Here is a 10,990-nt window from a genome sequence, read left to right as displayed (position 1 = left end):
CAGTTCTGCCCTTGGTAGGATCAGTCCAGGGAAACTCTGCAAGCAGCCTGTGCACCTTCCAAAACCTGCCCTAAAGAGAGGGGAGTCTATTCCTAATTTGGCAGGGGATTAGAAATATTCCAAAAGAGAAGGAATGACTGGCAGGGAGTTTATTGTTGCTAGTGATGAAGGAACTCGCCACGACTTTCAGGTTCCATTTGGAACCTGCAGGACTCCACCCAGGGTGTTATGGGTGGGTTTTTGACCTACAAATGAAGCTGATCTGCACCCACTGGAACAAACCCAGAGCTATAATGCCAGCTATTTATCTGGCAAGATCTAGATCATGAAACGAAAGCATCCATTAGGACAAATGCTCAGTCATTCATCAAAACCAGAAAGGTGGGAGTGGGGTCAGCCGGTACCAGTTATAAAGGGTTAAATGCAGTGTCCGATGCCCTTTGGAAAGGCATTTCTAGTTCCATCTGATTAAACAGGAGCTAAAATACCCTTTCTCTAACACAGACACAAAGCTGCCCCAAGGAATCTTTCTTCTAGAGCTGTCCAGTCTGAAACACTCTGGGAACTCGGGGCTCAGGAAAGTGGTGCTTTTCCATGTGACCTGACTGAGAGGTGCTCTGCTCGGGAATCAGAGGTGCTCTGCTCGGGAATGAGGGGTGCTGTGTTCGGGAATTAGAGGTGCTCTGCTCGGGAATCAGAGGTGCTGTGCTCAGTAAAGGCAGCCGAGCTGTCACAGGTGTCGTTTCACATTCAAAGCGTGTGAACAGCCCCGATACGGTGAGAATAGCCCTTGATTACACCCACCCAGGGAGACGATGTGAATTCACCCTAAATTACCCGCGGTGTAGGAGGAAGGGACTGGATAACTCCGCACACAACCGGGTAAATGGTAATTCCCCCGAGAGCAGATGCTGCAGTGCCACAACTGCTCCAGAGAGACGAGCCGCTATCCTGATGGAAAAGGTAATTCGGGATGCGGCTCGTGTGGGAAACCTTGTCCTGGAAATAAGTTCGGAGCAGCTCCCGGTGCCAGGAGGAGCTGCTGCCTCTGCTATGGATGTTGTGTGACCCCGCATAAATTACCCGGGCTCCCGCTTTATCAGCCTGTGCCACAAGGATGACACGCGTCTCCAAGGCGTTTAAAGAATTAACTCCTTGATGGTTTGTGAAGTGGTTCCTGAGCCCTCTCCAGGCGGTGCCGGAGAAGGGCAGACTGCGGGCGTTGTGGCTTTCGGGAGATTCTCGCTGTGATAAGGAAAACCCCTGCAGGAATGTGCTGCCAGGAAACTTAATGCAGCTGTTAATCCCAAAAGGCTCTGATTTGCAGAACGAAGTCCAGGATGTGCAAAGAGCTGGGCTGCGAATAAAAGTGACCTCTTACACACATTCTCGAGCTGTCGCTACAGGAAAACTGTGGAGCATCTCATGGATTTCAAGTATAAAAGGAGCATTCGTGCCCCCAGATGGCCAGCGGGCCACTCCACCGATTTGCCAGGCTCACAAATGAGGCAAAAGGTGTTCTAAAATAAAGCAGAAACCAGGCTAAGTGGCAAGCAAGACCCAGAGTCTGGAGTGTAGAGGTCTTTCCACTGTAAGCCCAGGATGCCTTCATGGAGGAATCAGGTGGAAGAGCCAGGAAAAGGTGAGAGGCCTCCCTCTGCAGAAGCAATAAATCTAATGAAGATCCAAAGTGCCACTCTGAATACACATCTATCTTCACCCTCCCTCCTTCCTGCCTGGATCAGTTCCTTGGGGGAGATTTCAGTTCTCGTTCACCTCTGTTGTGATTCCCTTGAAGTCTCAGCTGTTCCAGGGAAAGTAAATAGGGTTTAAAATTAATTATCAATTAAAATGAGGTTAATCAGCGCCAGGCTTGTCATCTATTATCCTTGTAAGTGAGACAATCCCATCCTCCTGCAAAACCCCTGCAAGGAACAAGGCCAATAAGATTCAGCAACAAAGCCTGTTCCCTGGTGACCTTTGCTATGTTTAGGAAGAACAGCTAAAATAAGCTCTAATCTCCAGCCAGGCCAAACACTGCAGAGAACAACTCCATTTAACCCTTTGGATGCACTGTGTGTGTGAAGGATGTGTTTGTTATCCCACACTGCTCCTTGCTGGGTCACTTATTCCGGATTCCCTGGATATGAGCTCCCACCATCCCCACAGGGAAGCAGTTCCCTTCTCCAAAGCCCTTCCCACTACAGCAGAAGGTGTCATACTCTGGATTTTTGGAGCCTAATGGGGATATACTGGCTCTATACTGGCTTATAAAATCCTTTACACAAGGCCTTTGGTGACCTCCCCAATCACACCCAGAGGTAACTTCTGGCAATCCAGGCTCTGAATACACTCACCTGCAATTATAAACTGTCAGAGAAGCAAGAGTTCTGACACACCCATGCAATCTAAGACTTTCCCAGAGCATGTTTGATCTCTGCCTTGTGCAAATGGCTCATCTGCCTTTACACCCCTGAAATCTATCACTGGATTTTTACCTCTCGGTTTCCACGTCCATAAAGTGGGAAAGTCTGTAACAAGGTAAAAAAAAAAAAAAAGAGAGAGATCTAATTATAGAGCAATATCTCTGAATGCAGCACACACCTGTGTCTCAGGTTTCAGACTTCCACATATTTCTTTTAGCCTGGGGATAGGCACAGACATGTGACAGGACGTGCAGTGCCAGCGCTGCTCCAGAAGCATCCTTGGCTAATAATCCCTGGGAGTCCCCAGAGCTTTTCCTAGAATTTTATGGCTTGCTACAAACATGGAGGAGGAGACTTTCAGGGGCACAAGGGAGAGCTGAAAGACCTCAAATCCTACTGATCTGAAAAGACAACATGAGCATTTTGCTCCCCTTTGTGCATTTAAATTCTCCCAGAATCAGTTTTAGACCTCGGACCTTTAATGCTGAGTTAGAAAACACTCATTTTTCAGAATCTTTTCCTACTCTTTCTTGCCTCCAAAATCAAACAGAACAGAAAGATATTTATCCCTTCTTTAGCATCACTTTGACCTTTGTTCTCATCTGGGTTTTTTCTGTTCCTATTTTAAAACAATTCAGTCGTGAGCGTGCGTGTGCCTGCACTAAACTTTACTCTCAAATATGTATTTTTATTTAAAAAAAAAAACAAACAACGAACCACAAGAACAATTTGTTCCAATCTGCTTCTGCAAGTTGTTAAGGGGGAAGCTCAGCTGTTGCTGCCCTAATGGGCTTTATGCAAAGAGCTTCCTGCCAAGAACTGCCACAGAGCTCCAGCCCCTGCCTTTGCTGAGGCTTCCCGAGAGTCCTGAGAAATAAATGCAGTGGATCTGTGTGATCTGGGAAACAGCAGAACAGAGGATGCAAAAGCAAGGGATTCCAAGGCTGGAAAATCTATGCCAAGCTGGACCTGGCCCCTATTTGTGGGCAGGAGAGGCTACAGAGGAACAGAGCATGAAGAGAGAGGGTACACATGGATATGGAGCCAGTGAAAAGGATGGGAATGTCCCTGTGTTCCTTCCACACAGTTCTTTGACCCTCCTGTAAAAATGGAAAAGACACAACAGAAAGAAAGCAAATATGGTTGTGCTGAGGCCTCGTGTGAGAACCAAACCTGTGTGAAGCCTCACGTGAAAATATGTTTGCCTGTTGCAATTTGTGTGACACAAATACTCATGTCTGGCTGCTGGAAAACAGCCCTGATGTTTGGCTAAATTCTGTTGAAAGTAAACTTGTACTTAAGAGAAACCTTGGCACGATAACACAGGGTTGTATGGAATGGAAGAACTAGTCTTTGTGGGGATTCACAGTAAAGAAATTCTGGAAAGCCTGGGATGGTTCCCCACAGGCAGGTTACTCAACAAACAGATTCCAATCCAGGACCAGCTCAGGACTAAATTTTGCCTGTGCCTCTGTGGGACATGTGAAGTGGGTTCTTTCATGCATTTCTGCTGAAGATCCTCTGTTTTAGCAATTCTTTCTGCTGCCACAGGCAGTGGGTCCCACCTGGAGCCAGAGCTGGACACTGGTTCTTTGTGGAGCAGGTCTAGGTAAGTTGTGTGGTTAAAGTTAATTTAGCATCTCTCTCCTGGGAGAACAATGAGGTATGGAAACAGGCCCACACTGGAGGGGAGTCTGCTCAGGATCTGCAAACAGGCATTCATTTCCTTCAGGGCATCAAAAACTGGCCCCTAAAATCTGCCTTCAGAGGCAGAACCACACAACCCCCCTCTAAAGATCTCGGCTCAGCACCACTGCTCTGGGGAACACGAGGGCTGGGAGGCAGATGTGCACTCTTGGAATCCCACTGTGACTTGGATTCCTGGATCCAGTTACTGTCTCAACAAAGACATTTGTAAAACGAAGCTGTCTTCGCCCTCCCCCTTCTCTCTTGCTGCATTATTGGGATCTATTTTGGGTGGGTTTTTTTTTTTTCCACTTAGAACATTTCGCTGTGTTCTTTGAGACCTCTGTGCTCAGGATGCAGGGGGTGTGTACCTGACAGCTTTCATGGAAAGCTGGAACAACAAAGGGTTCTCCTCGACTTACAAATCCCAGTCTTTTAAGTTTTAGTAAACTGAGTAACCTCAGAGGAGAAAACTCCTGCTGATCTGGATGCTTTTATTCTGTGGAGTCTTTTGTAAATACTATTTATATGCATTATATTGCTCTATTCATTCTAGTCCAGTTAAAATGGTAACACTCCCACCCACCTATTTCCACTGGTATAACACTGAAAAACTACACTCACAACTGTTGCTGAAGAGAAACAGAAACAGTCTGTGACACAACGGCATTTCCAGGACCGGCTGGATACAACACAAGGAAAATCACACCCTTATCCACCAGTTTTCCCTGCAGAAAAGCTCCAGGCAGGCAAAGCCCAGGGAGAAAAGGGAGCTGAGGGACCACACCGGGCTGGCCCTCCACCCCCCGGGATGTGCTGGGATGAGGCACAGGATGCCCTCTAGTGATACCACATTCCTGGCTTTGGAAATACATTTATGCTTCCCACCTGGATTTCGAGTTGCCTGGACAAAACAGCAGCTTGTGGCCTCGGCAAGGCAATAGTGGTGATACCACCACCTCCTGAGCCTCGGGGGCAAGAGGCACTGGGCACACGAGATGTGGATTTGCACCTCCTGCTTCTCCCAGGGCGTGGAGCAGGGGTGGCAAGGCAGCAGGAGCCTCACTCAGAGCACCTCTCAGAAGGAATATTTCTGTGACAGGTACTCAGCAGGAAGAAGGGAGACTGAGGGAAGGGTGGCTTGAGTCCTCTCACCCTTGGTTAATGACTGTCTCTGCCAGACAGTCCGTTCTGGGAAGGTGGATTTTAAAGGGGACTCCAACAGGAATGATGGAGCAGGAGAATTAGGCACAGGTGAGAAGCCTGTGGACAGTATTACAGGAGAGAGGAAGCAGTGACCCAGTGCTTGAGTGGCCAGTGGGGCACAGCCTTTAACTCCAAATCAGTCTTAGTCTTTGGGGAATATACATCCCCAAGGCTGTGATTTCTCTTTGTTCAGCACACAGACCGGGGACATTTCCATGCACTGCCACCTCCCAGTCTAAGGGCTTGGCTCATGTTGAAACCCATTTTCCTACTTCTCATGAGCCCCGTGACCAAACCCTCCATGTGAGCCCAGAAAAGCAGCAGCAGTCAGGACAAGGCTCTCACCATCCTGCAGCACAGAATGACGTTGATGTCTCCTGGAAAGCGAGTGGGAAGCATCCTCCAGAGCCTTCCTGCAGCACACCGACATCTGTGAGGATGCTGCCCCTTCCCTGGCAGGTATCCTTCAACACACCCCCCTAAGGATACCCAGGCACTCCCAAACTGAGCTGTGGCTGTCAGTGCCAGCTTCAGTAAACCCTGATTTCCCCTAATTGTTAAGGATCACGGGGTATTTGCCACACTGGGAGCGTGGGGAGCCAGGCCGAACCAGAGCCGGCGCACCCCTCTTCATTTCCAGCCGAATGTTCCCTTTTCAAGAGGTTTTTAGGCCAGCTTAGCAGAGCCAGGAGCAGAGGGGATGGAGTGTGCCCTTGCAGGGCTGGAGCAGGTCCATCCCAATCACTGGATTCCATGAGAGGTCAGTGACAATCTGTGCCCGGCGCCGCTGCCAGGACGCGGCCGAGCCGCCGAGCCACTGCCTTGGCACTGCCACAGGGGTCCCGCTGCCAGGCACGGGGCAGAGGATGTGCCTCCCTGAAAGGAGAGCCCCAGCCAAGTGTCCAGCTGCACTGCCTGCAAAATGCCTGGAAAAGCGCCGTGGAGGACGGGGATCAAAGCTCCTCACACACCAACCAGGAGTGAGTCGGCTTTGAGACGCCGCGGCCAGAGGAGAGCTGTACGTGCAGACCTGCACTGAAACAATAATAATCATCATAATAATCATAATAATAATAATAATAGTCAGAATAAATCCAAACAGAGTTTTGTTAATTCAGTTCAAAGTGCAGGTAGACAGGCCCTTGCTTTTGGAACCACAGTAGAAGGAACAAATTCAACTCGCCTCCAATTAAGATAAGAGGTAAATATTTTGATGTGCTCAGGATCCTACTAAGCTGGCAGGACCTGATGGATCAGAAACCCATCAAACAAATTCTCTTACATCACGCAAACAAAGGCAAAAAACTTGATGGCATCCATCATTTTCTTTTAAGATGTCAAACAGGAGTGCAAGGCTGATGGCCCAGCAGCACTGCTGCTGTCAGCAACCCATTTAATCAATGGGGATGCTAATCCTAATAATGTCCTGGACTCCATTTAATTTTGATTACATCATTGTTTTTCCTCAGTGGAATTGTGCACTGCTCAGGTTTACAGATAAGGGCTTTGTGTCTGATGTTGTCTTTCTCCGCCTCGAAGCTTCTTCTGCCACTTTTGCTCGGCTTGCAAACGATCTGACCGAGATCTGAAAAGCTAAAGCCCCTGAAGATCCAACAGGACATTTCATTTTCAACAGCCATTTGCCCCAGATTCCCATGGATAGTGTCCACAGTGTGCCAGTTCCACTGTCACCTTCTTTCCTCCAGGCATTGGTGCAGTTCAGTGACACCCTCAAATAGGAAATACTGCTGGTCATGACACACCTTCTATTCTTGTCCTTTTAGGTCTAAAATGTACATCCTTACTTTACCACTTATAACCAAGCTGAACCACACTGCCAATAGGGAAAACAGCTCCAGTTCTCCTATAATAAGAAAAAATAAATTATTTGGTATCTTAGCTGTTCAGCCTTTGTGAAAGCAAATATAACAATGTCCCTCATTATTTGAAGCACAGCAGGCAATTCCTTTCAGAAGACAAGTGGCAAAGTTATTGCCAGGGAAATGATAACTGTTGTTTAAGGGTCAGCAGCTCTTCTAGGGCCCTTCCCAGCCCTCTCCACCCTCCATGAAATGGATTTTAAAACAGAAGATATAAAAATCCAGTCATCTGCCTGGCTTGTATGAGTAAAATTATCCTCCAACACAAACAAATGGGTATGCTAAATGCAAGCTGAATGAGGCCAGAAGGGATGAAAAACACCGAAAAAATTAAAATAAGAGCAAATGACAAAATGGAAAACTAGCAAATGCAGCATTTAAAATAGCTCCTGTGGTGATTGCAGGGCTTGAAAACCACTTGAACACAGCCAGCATGTTTATCACCTCTGAAGAAGCAATCTTGTGAAACCCAGCTCTGGTAGTTTTTTAATAGCAGATTGCTGAGTGTTTTAAATATCAGCTCAGTAATTAAAAGTCCAGTTGTTCCATCTAGGAGCAGATAAAGAGCTTTTCCGTGCAAGTTGAGGTTGCTTTGCTCCTAAAGCCAGAGGGATGACAGCGCTGTCAAAACCAGGTGCTACTGCAACAACCTTCCTAGATTTCACTTGGACTTTAAAAATTTATATGTTTATGATAATATTATGTTAATAATTTCTCCGTTTTTCTACAGACACATAAAATTTATATGTGATTTCCCAACGCACGAGAATGCGTGGAAGTGGTCCCAAGGCTGGAATTCTGCGTAATTGCCTTTGCAGCAGAGTTCATCCCTCTTACTCAGGCACTATAACTAATTTATTATGTGTCTTATGTCTGGGCTTGTCAGCACTTTAATTATATCCTAGAGAACCGGCTTGGCTGTCCTGGCAAACCTCTGCTCTCCTGGTTGCTGTTCTCATGAGGACGTGGAACGCTCGGAGCTGACCAGTGGATAACCAGCAAGGCCAGGGCAGATGAGATGGTCTCCACAGCCACCTGCAGCATTCCAGAGTCACTGCTGGGACCTCAACCTGCAGCTCTGGCAAACTCACCCCCTGCCATCACCCTGAGTATTCCCAGAAATACTCACGGACACGGGATCCGTGTTTAAAACATTGGGGATCACCCAAGTCCTGCACTTGGGGGTGCACAGGAAGGCTGGAGAGGGACTCCATGCAAGGGGAATGGCTTTAAGCTGACAGAGGGCAGGGTTAGGTGGGATATTGGGAAGGAATTCCTGGTTGTGAGGGTGGGGAGGCCCTGGCACAGGTTGCCCAGAGAAGCTGTGGCTGCCCCTGGATCCCTGGAAGTGTCCAAGGCCAGGTTGGATAAACTTGGAGCAACCTGGGATAATGGAAGGTGTCCCTGCCCGTGGCAGGGGGTTGGAACAAGATGATCTTTAAGTTCCCTTCCAACCCAAACCATTCTAGGATTCTATGATAGTGTAAGGCCAGTATATCTATCTATCTATCTATCTATCTATCTATCTATCTATCTATCTATCTATCCACCTATCTATAGAGATATATCTTTAAGCAGCTTTATCTGACCTTTTACCACCAGTTACATTTCAGCCACTCACCTTAGATTCGATCCTAATACTTGTGTTTGGTTAAAGCCTGACATTTAAATTCATAACAAAGTGCCACCTTTGGGATCTGAATAATCATTCCAGGGCAGCTTCATTGGAACAACCTTAGATTTTCAGTGGCTTCAACAGCACAGTTTAAACCATATGTGCCACTTTGCAGGATTTTCTGGTTTGTTTTGTTTAAGCCATTCAGCAGTAACTGTTCTCATTTCACTTCTGTCAGGTTTGCACTGTGTGTGGAGACAGGGTCAACCTTTTCATTACAAGCGGTTCAGTTTATATTAGACACAGTAAAGCACTCAGTTCAGGGAAGCAGCACTTAAATTATTGCTAAATATATTCCCTCCCACTCACCCCGCCTTTTAAACACTTAGTAACTCGGTTTTTAACAATGTCATATCACTGCTGCCACAGACTTGTCTATTTTCAGAATAAACAGACCCACACCTTGCCCAAAGAGCTGCTCCCACGTGTTATTTCACCCCTCTCTTCCGTGGGAGCACTGGGATTGTAGGGATATTTGGGGTTGGATGACCTACTGGGAGGAAAGGAAGTGGGCATTCCCCCTTCACGTGGAATTCTCTAGGCAGGAGAAGATGCTTTGTCACAGAAGCCTGTGCACACAGAGCAGCACTGGAGCTCTGAGCAGCTCACTCAGCCTGAGAGAGGCTCAGAGACAGCACTTCTGGGAAGTTCAATGTCTGTGCCAATAAAGCCATGGGTTGAGATGGTATTTTTAATGCTCTGTGTGCCTTGGAACACACTTTTACTACATTCAGGAGTGTATCTTTGAAGGCAGCAAAGCCTTTGGATTGGCAGAGTGACAGCGCTGGGCGAACTGTAACATCCCGGAAAATCCCTTTTAAATGCCAGACCAGGACTTGGAACCTTTCCAAGCATTTGCAGCAGGCACAGCCAAACAGCTTTTGGAATTTAGCAGGCACTTACAGCGGCACAGACACGTTCAGGAAAGTTAAGAGCACTTGAAGCTGAGCAGCACAAAATAACCCGGGACACTGGATGAACCGGAGGAAGATTCCCGTGGGGAAGTGGCTGGGAGAACAGGACAGAGGGACATTGCTGGAGAAGCTGAGCCCCAGCTTCATGATAAGCACACTTCCAGCAAGATCAATCCTGCCACAGGGGCTGGACAGGGATTTCTGGAGGAAGACTTCTCAACCAGGAGACGTTCCAGCTGTTTGCAGGGTGCTGTGAGTGCCCCGAGTGCCGACGGATAACGGGAGCAGATCCCACGCCCTCCTCACAGCTCCAGCTGCTGGGAAACCTTGGGATGATCCCCTGCCATCAGGAACCCCTGCAGCTCTGAACTCATCTGGGATCTCCCCCAAAATCAATAAGCCCAGAGCTAAACCTACAGCTGTGGATTTGCAGATCCCCAAACCACATCTGGCTGCCAGCAGCTCGTGTTCTTTTTGGGTGAAGAGCAGCTGTAAAACTTCAAGCTGAGTGCCTCAGTTACCTTCCCAGAGTTAGCTTGTTTACAGAAACCAAAATGAGAACTAATCCTGTTTTATGTTGTATTTCTGAGGTTCTGCAAGTCAACTGTGGGTAAAGCTAAGTTTTTGTTAGGAGCAGTTACAGAGGTTTACAGCTGCCTTTGCCCTGGGAATGCCTCACATGCCCTTGGTGTTAAGCCATCATTAGCTCAGTGCTCAGGCTGCTTTAAGCCAAGGTGGCACAACCTAAAGGAAACAAGGAAGCCACAAACTCCTTTACAGAGCTTTGAGAGCTTTGCTTGATGCTTTTCCACAGGGAGTAGATCCCCAGTCACGAAGCCTTGGTGGTTTGTGATATTGGAACCACAAACACCTGTTTTTGAACATGCATTTCATCCCCCATGACAAAGAAACCCAAGAATAACACTACAGAGGAAAGGAAGTTATTATAATAATGAAAGGACACTTCTGTGCCCAACAGGAGGTTTACACAAACTGTCCCTGGAACCACCAGTATGATGCAAGATGGTGTTTAATGCAGTGCTAACTCATTTTGGGTTGTGTCTTGTGCAATTCTCACATCCCTAAAAGGCTAAAATTCCAGTATTTCAGTAGCATATAAGGAAAAGAGAAAAGCAAGAGTGGATGACAAACTGAGCAATGTAAACCTTTTCTTTACTGTGTTCTAAAAAAGTGGGAAGTTCA

The sequence above is a fragment of the Manacus candei genome, unplaced genomic scaffold, assembly GCF_025592945.1.
Source record: "Manacus candei isolate 608988 ecotype Guabito, Panama unplaced genomic scaffold, ASM2559294v1 h1tg000064l, whole genome shotgun sequence".
Classification (NCBI taxonomy): Eukaryota; Metazoa; Chordata; class Aves; order Passeriformes; family Pipridae; genus Manacus; species Manacus candei.
This window is presented reverse-complemented; position numbering follows the sequence as displayed.